Consider the following 10,588-nt stretch of genomic DNA (forward strand, 5'->3'; position numbering starts at 1 on the left):
AATTTGAAACCATATATATTTGAAAAATTTTCAAAGCAAAATAAAAAATTTACTTTAGTGCGATAAACTTGAATCATTAATTAACTTATTTATGTGCCAAAATTATTATTCTAGAAAATTTTAATTTTTTAACTTTCTTTATATACTTTTTAGAACTTTTAGAATTTTTATAATTTTTAAGAAATATAAATTTGTAATTTATAAATATTTTAAAATTTTAAAATTATTTTGAATTATTTTGTAATTTTTATTGAGAGAGAGGTCAATTTGCTTATTTTAAAATTGGCAAAGACCAAAAGGATATTTATACCAATATGTTATTCGAATTATTTGAGTTATTTGAATTGTAAAATTCAACTCGATTCGAACTCGAAACTCGAATTACTTATTTGAGTTGACTTGAATAATTTGAATAACTCGATTCAATTAACTCAAAATTCGATTTTTTTTCGAATCAAATCGAATTTTACTCACCCCTGTTATTTTGCACAGCATCACAATATAGATTTTTCGGTTTTAGAATATCGCGAATCCATATTCTTCTTCATTGCTGTCGAGCTCAACCCTTCCACAATCATTATCTATACATTATCATCATACATTATATGAATCGCAGAATATATTATTGGATTGTCATATATAATAAATTTATATCTATACAATTTAATCGAAGCTTCGATTTTCAATTGATTTTACACTTCATCTTCAGTAATATGATATCTTTTATGAACATCATATTAATCGACTCAAATATTACATTGATATTTATATCACTTAATTTGAACATTATAATTCACCACAACAAAGAACATATTGCCCATTGTGTATAAAATTTTGTATATAATATCAATTTAAATTAAAAAATTTATCAATATATAACTAATAAAACAATAATATCATTCTCCCTAATATAATATCTTTAACTATAACATAAACATATTTCATTTAAAAAACTATGCTTAATGTGATACATTGATTATAATATTATATAAATTAAAATTTATTAAATTATTTTTATTTTAATATTTTTAAGAATAATATTGAGGGAAATTAAATTAGATTCTCAAATATGAAATAAAATATAGGATTTATTTTCTAAATATAAGGACGCAAATTTCATATATAAATGATATTATATAATTATATTTTATTATATAAATCATAAAAATCCTATTTCAAATAATTCTTTTAGTTTCATCAGTCATTTGTTTTAAGATCAACAAATTCAACGGCGTTTGTAAAATAAATTTTGTACAAATGATTGTAAAAGTTAGCTCAATAATCAATTTTAAAATTTTTATCATAATTTTAATAGATATTAAAATAAAAAGTAAATATTAAACATATATAAATTGCCATTACAACTTACTACAAAGTAACTTATAAATATATTATTTATATTTAAAAATAATAAAATACATAAAAAAATGGTTTGTAATGATATTCCAAGATTGACTTGCCATTAATTCTTCCCAATTCATTTTAATCTAAAATTGTCTTGGTATATTAACGATAATAGAAATTTGTTATATGGGAAGATTAATTTATTTAATTACATTTTTGAGAAGTTAAGAGCATAATATAAAATATTCTATATGCATTATAAATTATAACTGTGATGGTAAATATTCTATATACAATTAAAATTACTTTATTTCTTTAAAAGAATACTAGCAATCGTTAAAATGAATTTTACTAAATTGGATGTAATTGAAGCATCACGATTACACTTTTGATTTTTAAGGAGAGAGTGAGAATGGAAATAATTACATAAATAATCACATCACAATCTAATTTTTAAAATTATTTTTATACAAGTTATAAAAACATGAACATGTATGAGAGTTTGGGATGATTATTACCAAAATTTTCTTATATTATAAAAATAATGGGTATTTTTAAAGTTATAACAAAAAAATATTTAAATCCTAAAAAGTCTAAAATTATGAAAAAAATGTTATAAAAGTGTTATAATATATTTATTTATGAAAAGTTATGGCTAAGAAGTATAAAATAATATACTTATTGGCATAATGATTTTTTTGCCCCTCCAACTTTGTTAGAGTATAATGGTAACGACTCTGTTATTGTAAGTTGTTAGTCTGTTATTCAAAACTGTTATGTTGTTAACAACAGTTACTAGCAACAACTAGCTCACATATTCTATAAATACTAGTGTTGTACAATTCAATGAAGATAATACATAAATAATACAGAATACCTTTTTCAATACACAATATTGCTTTTACTTAGCTTACTGTAGATATTAACATGGTATCAATCGCCTTGGTGCTGGAGACCTGATCTTCGTTTGCTCCCATGACTACCACTACTTCTATTGACTCTGCCTCTGTCGAGCATGGCTGTTCGGCGTCCACTGGTGTTCGGATCGTTCAATCCTTCCCTTGCCATGACACTGTTAAATTGGATGATGGAAATTTCGTTCAATGGCAGCAACATATTCGCCTGATCATTGAAGGTTACGAACTGACTGGTTTTTTGGAGGGCACGTTACCTGCTCCATCGCGTTTTGTACAGTCGTCAGAGGGATCTCTTGTTCCAAATCCGGATGCCTCGGCGTTCGTTCAACATTATAGGTTACTTGCCTCTTGGTTACTCTCCACTATTAATCCTTCACTATTATCCTCATTTACAGATGCTTGAACGGCGTGTGATGTTTGGAATACTTCCACTCGTCTCTTTGCAGCAGTCACGGGTGCAAATTTATCTCGCATTTGTCACGATCTATACTCACTTAAGAAAGATAACCTCTTAATCAAAAAATATGTAGCAAAAATTCAGAATACCTGTGCCTTGATCGAGGCTTCTGGCTTTCAGATCTTAGAGGCAGAAAAGGTTAAGATTGTCCTTACAGGTCTACCTCCGGAGTTTGATGCTGTGCTTACCTTAGCATCATTCTCATTTGAAACTCTACCATTTCAACGTCTTGTTGACTTGTTATTAGAATATGAGACGCGACAGATGCATGCAGTTCAAGAACTGTTGATTCATGCAAATCTTGTGGAGTCTGTTCCGTTACCACCGATGGTGGATTCTGTTCATGGTGGCCTCCTCCGTCCGGTGGTCGTGGCAAAGGATTTCGTTCCTGCATCCAATGTCATATTTGCGGCCGATTTGGGCATTTAGCCTAGTGATGTTATTATCGTTATAATCGCGATTATGATGGACAACTGTCGGTGGCTCAGGCTTTAACTCCCGGTCGGTAGTCTGAGTCAGGTCTCGGCTGTTGGGTTTTTGTTTTCGTCGCAAACTCCTAGTGGGTTTGATGGCCCTTCGACTACAGTGCCGTATGGTTTCTTCTCTGGCAAAAATTTTTGTGCTGCACCTCACATGCCTAGGCTGTCCACTAGGGTTTCTAACCCCTTTGCAGTCTTTGATGATGGATTTGGGCATAATGCCGCTAGGGCAATGTTACAATTTGGGCCTGGGCATGAGTCTTCTCCTTTAGTGCCTAGGCAGGACTCATAATCTGGCAGTTTTGCTGCTGCTGCTAGGTTCGGGCCTGCTGCTACTAGGCCACATGACTATGGCTATTATCCTGGTCAGCCCGTGCGTGCCAGGTCATCTAGCTCAAACTAGGAACTTGGGGGCACGTTTACTTTACTTGGGCCGCAGGCTACTAATTTTCCAAATGGGCCAACATCCAATTGTGTAAAGTTTTCTAATTCTCTTGGACATGGACGCGAGATTGGGCCTTCCGGTGACGGTGATTATCATGCGTCTAGGCCGTCTGTTCCTTGGCGGACCAAACTGAGGGCTCATGTTTGCACTGAGTCTGATCCGTGCATTGGGCTCACTCGTCTACCCGATTTACATACGTCCGATGTATCTAATTCTACTGATCCTAATATTCACGCCACTCAATTTAGGTCCAACCTTAATGATACTGGTTTCTATATCTCTATACTCATCAGAACTGCATCCTGGTATCCAAATTCAAGGGCTACACACCATGTATGTCGCGATGCCTTTGTGTTGAATGACTCTACACCTTACTCAGGTACATCCTCTCTATTAATGGGTGACGAGACTTCCACCAGGATCTCGTCTGTTGGAAATTCAGTGTTTCCTACATAGAATAAATTACTTCGCTTATCTAATGTTTTATGTGTACCGACTATACAGAAGAATCTACTGTCTGTATATCAGTTTGCCACTAGCAATAACGTGTTTTTTGAATTTCATCTAACTTATTGTGTTGTTAAGGACATCAAGACTTAGAAAATTTTGTTGAGGGGCCACATTCGTGATGGGTTCTAATATTTTTCTCCATCGATTGCGTCTGTTCCGTCTATTGTGGCTCCTTCTATTGCCAATATTGGACTTTAGACTCGGACTGCTAACTGTGATAATTTTTCTTTATGGCACAAGTGTCTTGGTCATCTCTCTGCTTCTGTTGTTAAATCTGTTTTAGATAAATGTAATATTGCTTCCAATAAAGTTTGTCTTGATAATGTTTATACTACATGCCAAAAAGGGAAGTCTCATAAACTGCCTTTTCCAACCCCTACTACTGAATATACTGATCCTTTTACTTTGGTGGTCTTCGACCTATGGGGACCTACATCAGTTGCCTGTAGACGTAATCGGTATTATGTCTCGTTTATTGACATGTGCACTCACTTTACTTGGATTTATCTTATTCGTTAAAAGTCTTAGGCGGTGGATTGTTTTGTTTAGTTTCAACAATTAATCAAGACTCAATTTGGTAAAAAAATCAAACAATTTCAGAGTGATTGGGGAGGAGAGTTTTGCGCTTTCACGTCAGTGTTGGCGACTCAAGGGATAATTCATAGACTGTCCTATCTTCATACGCCCGAACAGAATGGGGTGGCTGAACGCAATCGCCAGCATATTGTTGACATGGGTATTACATTTTTGGCCCAAACAAATCTTCCTATAGATTATTAGAGCAATGCATTTTTTGTGCTATTATCTCATCAATCGTCTTTCTACCTCGGTTTTGAACGAACAATCCCTGTACAAGGTTCTGCATAGACAAGATCCCACATATGATCATTTACGAATGTTTAGGTGTTGTTGTTTTCCATATCTGCGTCCTTTTCTGCGTCACAAGTTGGATTTTCGTTCTTAACCTTATATGTTTATAGGATATAGTTCCCAACATAAAGGGTATCAATGTCTCACAGCGGATGGTAAGGTCGTTATTTCTCATCATGTTGTGTTTGATGAACACCATTTTCTGTTTCCTACGTCTGTTACGGGAGGTTCCAGATCTTCATTAGGTCAATCTCTCTCACCAACATATGTTCCTCTTGTTCAGCCTGTCTGCTCTTGACCCACGGAGTCCTCATCCGCTCAACCTCTTGCGTTAACCTCACCTCTTGGTTTATGTCCCTCTCTTTCTAACTCTAAAGTTCCTCAGGTTGTTTTGGGATCTGTACATGAGCTCTGTCCTCTCTCCTCTTTACCTGACAATGACGGTGTACCCAATCCAACCACGATTGCTTCCAATATTCCAGTTTCTCCACTATTTCGTCAGCTCTTTTGCACCTAACAAATACTTATCCGATGGTTACTTGGTCTAAGGCTGGCGTTTTTAAGCCCAAGGCTCTGTCTGTTGAATCTGTTGAGCCTCACACGATTGAGGAAGCCATTTTTACCACCAAATGGCTTGCCGCTGCTCGGGCTGAGTATGATGCCCTCATTCATAACTCCACCTGGAACTTGTTTCGTTACTAAATAATTGTAAAGTGATCTGATGTAAATGACTTTTCAAAGTAAAAAAATCTTGATGGCACGATTGCATGTCGTAAGGCTTAGTTAGTAATTAAAGGATGTTCTCAGGTACCTGGATGCGATTTCAAGGAAACATTTAGTCCAGTAATAAAACCTGCTACTATTCGAATCATACTATCTATTGTTGTTTCCAAGGGTTGGCAACTTCGTCAGGTGGATGTGAATAATGCCTTTTTAAATGGTGATCTTACTAATGAAATGTTTATGCATCAACCTCCAGGGTATGTTCAATATGGTTCTAATGGTAAACATTTGGTCTATCGTCTGAAGAAGGCTTTGTATGGACTATGTCAGACTCCGCGTGCTTGGTTTGATAAATTGAAGTGCTTTCTCCTTTCTGTTGGTTTTCTTCTATTAAAGTCTGATACATATTTGTTTATTAAAGTTACGCCTAACTCCACTCTTTATGTTCTTGTGTATGTGGATGATATTATCATTACTAAAAGCATGTCTACCTGTATAAATAGCTTTGTTCAGTAGTTGAATAAGGAGTTCTCACTTAAACATATGGGTGATCTCCTTTATTTTCTAGGGATTAAGGTTACTCGTTTTGCCGAAGGGTGTCTTCATCTATGCTAACGAAAGCACATTCGCGATCTGCTAGATAGGAGTTCCATGACTCATGCAAAGAGTGTTCATAATCCTATGATTACTTCGTCTCCTCTATCCAAGGATGATGGGGATCATCTTCATGACCCTACTGAATACAGAAGTCTTGTAGGTGCTTTACAGTATGTGGTCCTTACTCGACCTGATATTGCCTACGCGTTAAATCGCATATGTTAGTTCATGCATGCGCCTACTGCTGTCCATCTGGTTACATTAAAATGAATCTTGTGGTATTTATGTGGTACCCTTGATTATGAGATTGTTTTTCATCAATCTTCTCAACTTTTGTAACGCCTAAAAATTTCTAATTTCGTTATTATGAAAATATGACACAAATATCTATCAACTTTAGTGGTTATGTGTTCTGAAAGTGTCTGGGAGGTCCCAAGTTTGAGCCTTCGCTTGGGAAAATTTTAGTATTTTGAATGAATTAGGCCTTACTCTTGTTCAGTAGGCTTCTATTTGATTGTTGGGTAAATTACATCAGAATGAATTCATGAGAAAGGTATAATAAACTTTGTGAGACAAGGTCAGAATGAATTTGGGTTCCCCTGTTCTGACTTTGAAAAATCATGAAAATTGGAGAAAAATAATTGGGGGTTAAAATTTACATATTTAAATTATTGTTGAGACTATTTTCAATAAAAACAAATTGAAACATCATCCAATTTTTTTACTAAGAGATAATTAATTTTTAGCAAAGAAGGGACGAAGCTGTCAGACAGCAGAACAGGGGTAAGTTTGAAGATTTTACTGTACTTATTGGCAGAACAAAAAATTTTAAAAATTTTATGGTAAGGTATTTGAGTCTAGTTTCAAAACCATCAAGTGGATCTTAATTCGGAATTCTGTAGCTCAATATATAAATAATTTAGTAACAGTGACTCAAGTAGACAACTTTGAAGGAACATATAAGTAAATAGTGAAAACATATATGAATAATTAACTAGCACGAGTTACATTAAAAATGGATCATGTGGCCAAGGCCAATTTGGGCCGAGTGGGCCACATGGGCGTGTGAGCCTATTTTTCTAAAAAGTTCTGTAAGGTTGCACGGGTCGCCCAAGTCAACTATGGACCTACTGAAGGGTCGGTAAGCTTTACTTAGACCCCTATCTGTGTGATCTGTGTGATTTCTATACCGAGCATGACTTATGATATCTGAATGTATGTACTATTAATTGCATAATGGCATGACATATTTTGTATGCTGCATTGCATCGGGGTAGGTTGATGATATTTGGAGAAAGTGTCTGAAAGGCTATTAAGTCTATTATCTGCAGCTCAGCTGCAACCTTATGATTATGTGCCGCATTTCGGTACAGCATGGTGTGTAGGGATGAGTGGGTTGATTTAATCCCCACATGGTGTGTAGGGTTGGACGAAGATGGTGTGTAGAGGCTGGTGGGTAGGATTCTGATTTACTGTATCTGCATTTTGTATCTGATATAGGCCAAGGCCCTAATGCATTTCTAAGACTGTATCTGAATGGGTTAAGGCCCAAACTGATTCTGTGATGGACACAGGCCTCGGACTGTATCTAACTGAATTCTATTGATTATTTGTATGCATGTTTTCTGTGGGGATTACACATTGAGTTTGCGAAAACTTACCCTTTCTTTGTTTAATCTATATAGGTAATCCCCAAACTTGACGGGTCGATGCAGCGGAGGACTCAACGGTGGCCACACGTAAATTTTAGACTATTTTCCATAATTTCTAGAATTTATTACTTATTTGAGGTTTTTGATGTATCTTCTAGACTATGAACTGGATGGCTTTAAATTTGAGACTTTATACTATTTTTTATGGATTTTTTTTAAAAACTGCAACTCCACAAAACACGATTTTTTTCCTAAAAAGCTAAGGTTCTTCGTAAGTAGAAACAATTTTCCCTAAATTAATTGGTTACAAAAGCTTTCAATAAGAGACAAGTTTTAAAGTAAATCAACTAGTTTTTTTTTCGAATTAAATAAAAGCTAACTTACTGTAACGGTTTTTAAATTCGACAATATTATATTTGAATCTCTTTCCATGTGACATCGCCAGATTCGACCATAACATCTAGGCCGGGTTTAGGGTGTTACATTTAGTGGTATCAAAGCCAGGTTGCAATACTCAGCTGTGGATTTGGGTTTTAAAACTTGGTTTTAAAGAGATGATTTTTAAATGGTTTGAAATATTTTTGACTGAGTATGTGGTACACTGAGTCTTCGGCGCCGATTCTGTAAATGTTCTAAAAACTTTGGTAAGTTTTTGAAAATATGAGTAGCATGTTCTGAAACTACTATAGGTAGTACACTGTACTAAGAACACTGTAGATAGAATATACTAAAAACAGTAGCGAAACTGAAAACTATAGTAAGTCTGCGATTCGTGTTAACAAACTCTAAACTTCTGATACTATTTTGCATAAAATATCTACTAATAGATATCGAAACTGTAATTGATTCATAAAACTGTTAACACAGATAAGCTACGAATTCTACGATGAGTGCACGAGGTATCCGCGGACGGGTACTAAAGGCCGAGGTAGAGGCTGTAGAGGGGCTCGAGCTGAGTCCCGGACCATGATCACCTCTAATTGTGAGTCTAAATATTATAAGGTCGGTGTTAATTATGCAAATAAAAAAATTTCTTGCAATATATTGTGGTGTATGATACCATTTGAGAAAATAGTGTTAAACACAAGCACAATAAAACTTTGATTTGAAACATTTAAGGCTTCAAAATGCGGTTGAGAAGGTATTTGTTGTTCTGAAAACATATTTATCATATTAACAACATCACTTTTGTATAACATATAAAAAAAAAGTTGGATCGTACTAGCATGTTGCATATTTCACAATTTTAATCATAGGTGGAATTGAGATAATTTATATTTCAAAAGTACATGGAAGAAGAACATCTTGATAATCTTAAAGATACAAATTCAAATGATGATTAACTCAATTAAAGAGAAAAGACCAACATATGATAATAAGGTGCATATTTTAAATACTAAAGAGGAATAACCCAATAAATATGAACTAGAACAATTAAAAAAATTGTATATGGTTTATTTTTCTTGTTTTTTTAGTAATCGTATTATCAATTACATTTTAGACTAACACAATGCATATGATTATTTTATTTTAATTTTTGTTACTTATTTATAAATTATTTTATCATACTAATAAATTTTATAGTAATTAATATTTTTAAATGAAATTTATGTAACTGTAATTACAATTTGTACTACCAAACATGACATAGGAAATTACGATATAATTACTCTCTGTTAACTAAATACGTCTAGGAAATTACAATTTTCTTATAATTACAAAAGAGAGTAATTACTATCCTAATAATTACATTTTCATTCAATTATTTTGTGCTATCCAAACAAACCCACATGTTTAGCTTAAGTACTCACATGCACATACATACGCCATATTTCATACATAAATCATTTAATGATAATTTGACAACTTGAGATTATGAAATGTAAAAGTGAACACTATCACCATACATTGGATACACGGATCTCCATCACACCAATAACTCAAAGAGTCTAACATGTCCCATAAGTGTAGTATAATGCCAAACACTCCCTAACACACCAACATGTCCAAATGAATGGAGCTTAGCTCCACATTCCCTTATCTCTCCAACTTGTCCTAGGGCTTCAATGCCCAAATCACAAAATACAAAGGTGAGTGCTCACAATCCTATCGCATGCCAACTATATCAAATGATTTTAAGAGATCACAAGGCCAAAACATCCACAATTACACATATTTAATTACTACTTTAGTGCACATTGTCTCTATTTATATTCGTCAATTTACATCACAAACTTGTACACAATGCATACTTATCGAATTCACATTTATTTGCGTTTTAAGTGTCACAACAATGCTCCTTGAGCCATCATATATCAGACCACATTTGTGTGCACTAAAATCAATTTATCGCATCCAAATATTCACCCACATTACCTATCATAAGAACCTCACGTTCCTCAACTCGACATACATTAAGTAAAGTTTTACATTAAGGAAAAAAGTATAAAGAAGGCTTACACTCAGAACTTAGGATAGGATTTTAGGCTATTCCTAAGTTCCCGATTAACTCTACGAATCGTGCATACTAGCAGTGACTTCGGACACTCACCAATCACGCTTCCGCTTATTAGTCGAAAGCTCAAACTAGGTTT

The sequence above is a fragment of the Gossypium raimondii genome, chromosome 12 (assembly GCF_025698545.1).
Source record: "Gossypium raimondii isolate GPD5lz chromosome 12, ASM2569854v1, whole genome shotgun sequence".
NCBI lineage: Eukaryota > Viridiplantae > Streptophyta > Magnoliopsida > Malvales > Malvaceae > Gossypium > Gossypium raimondii.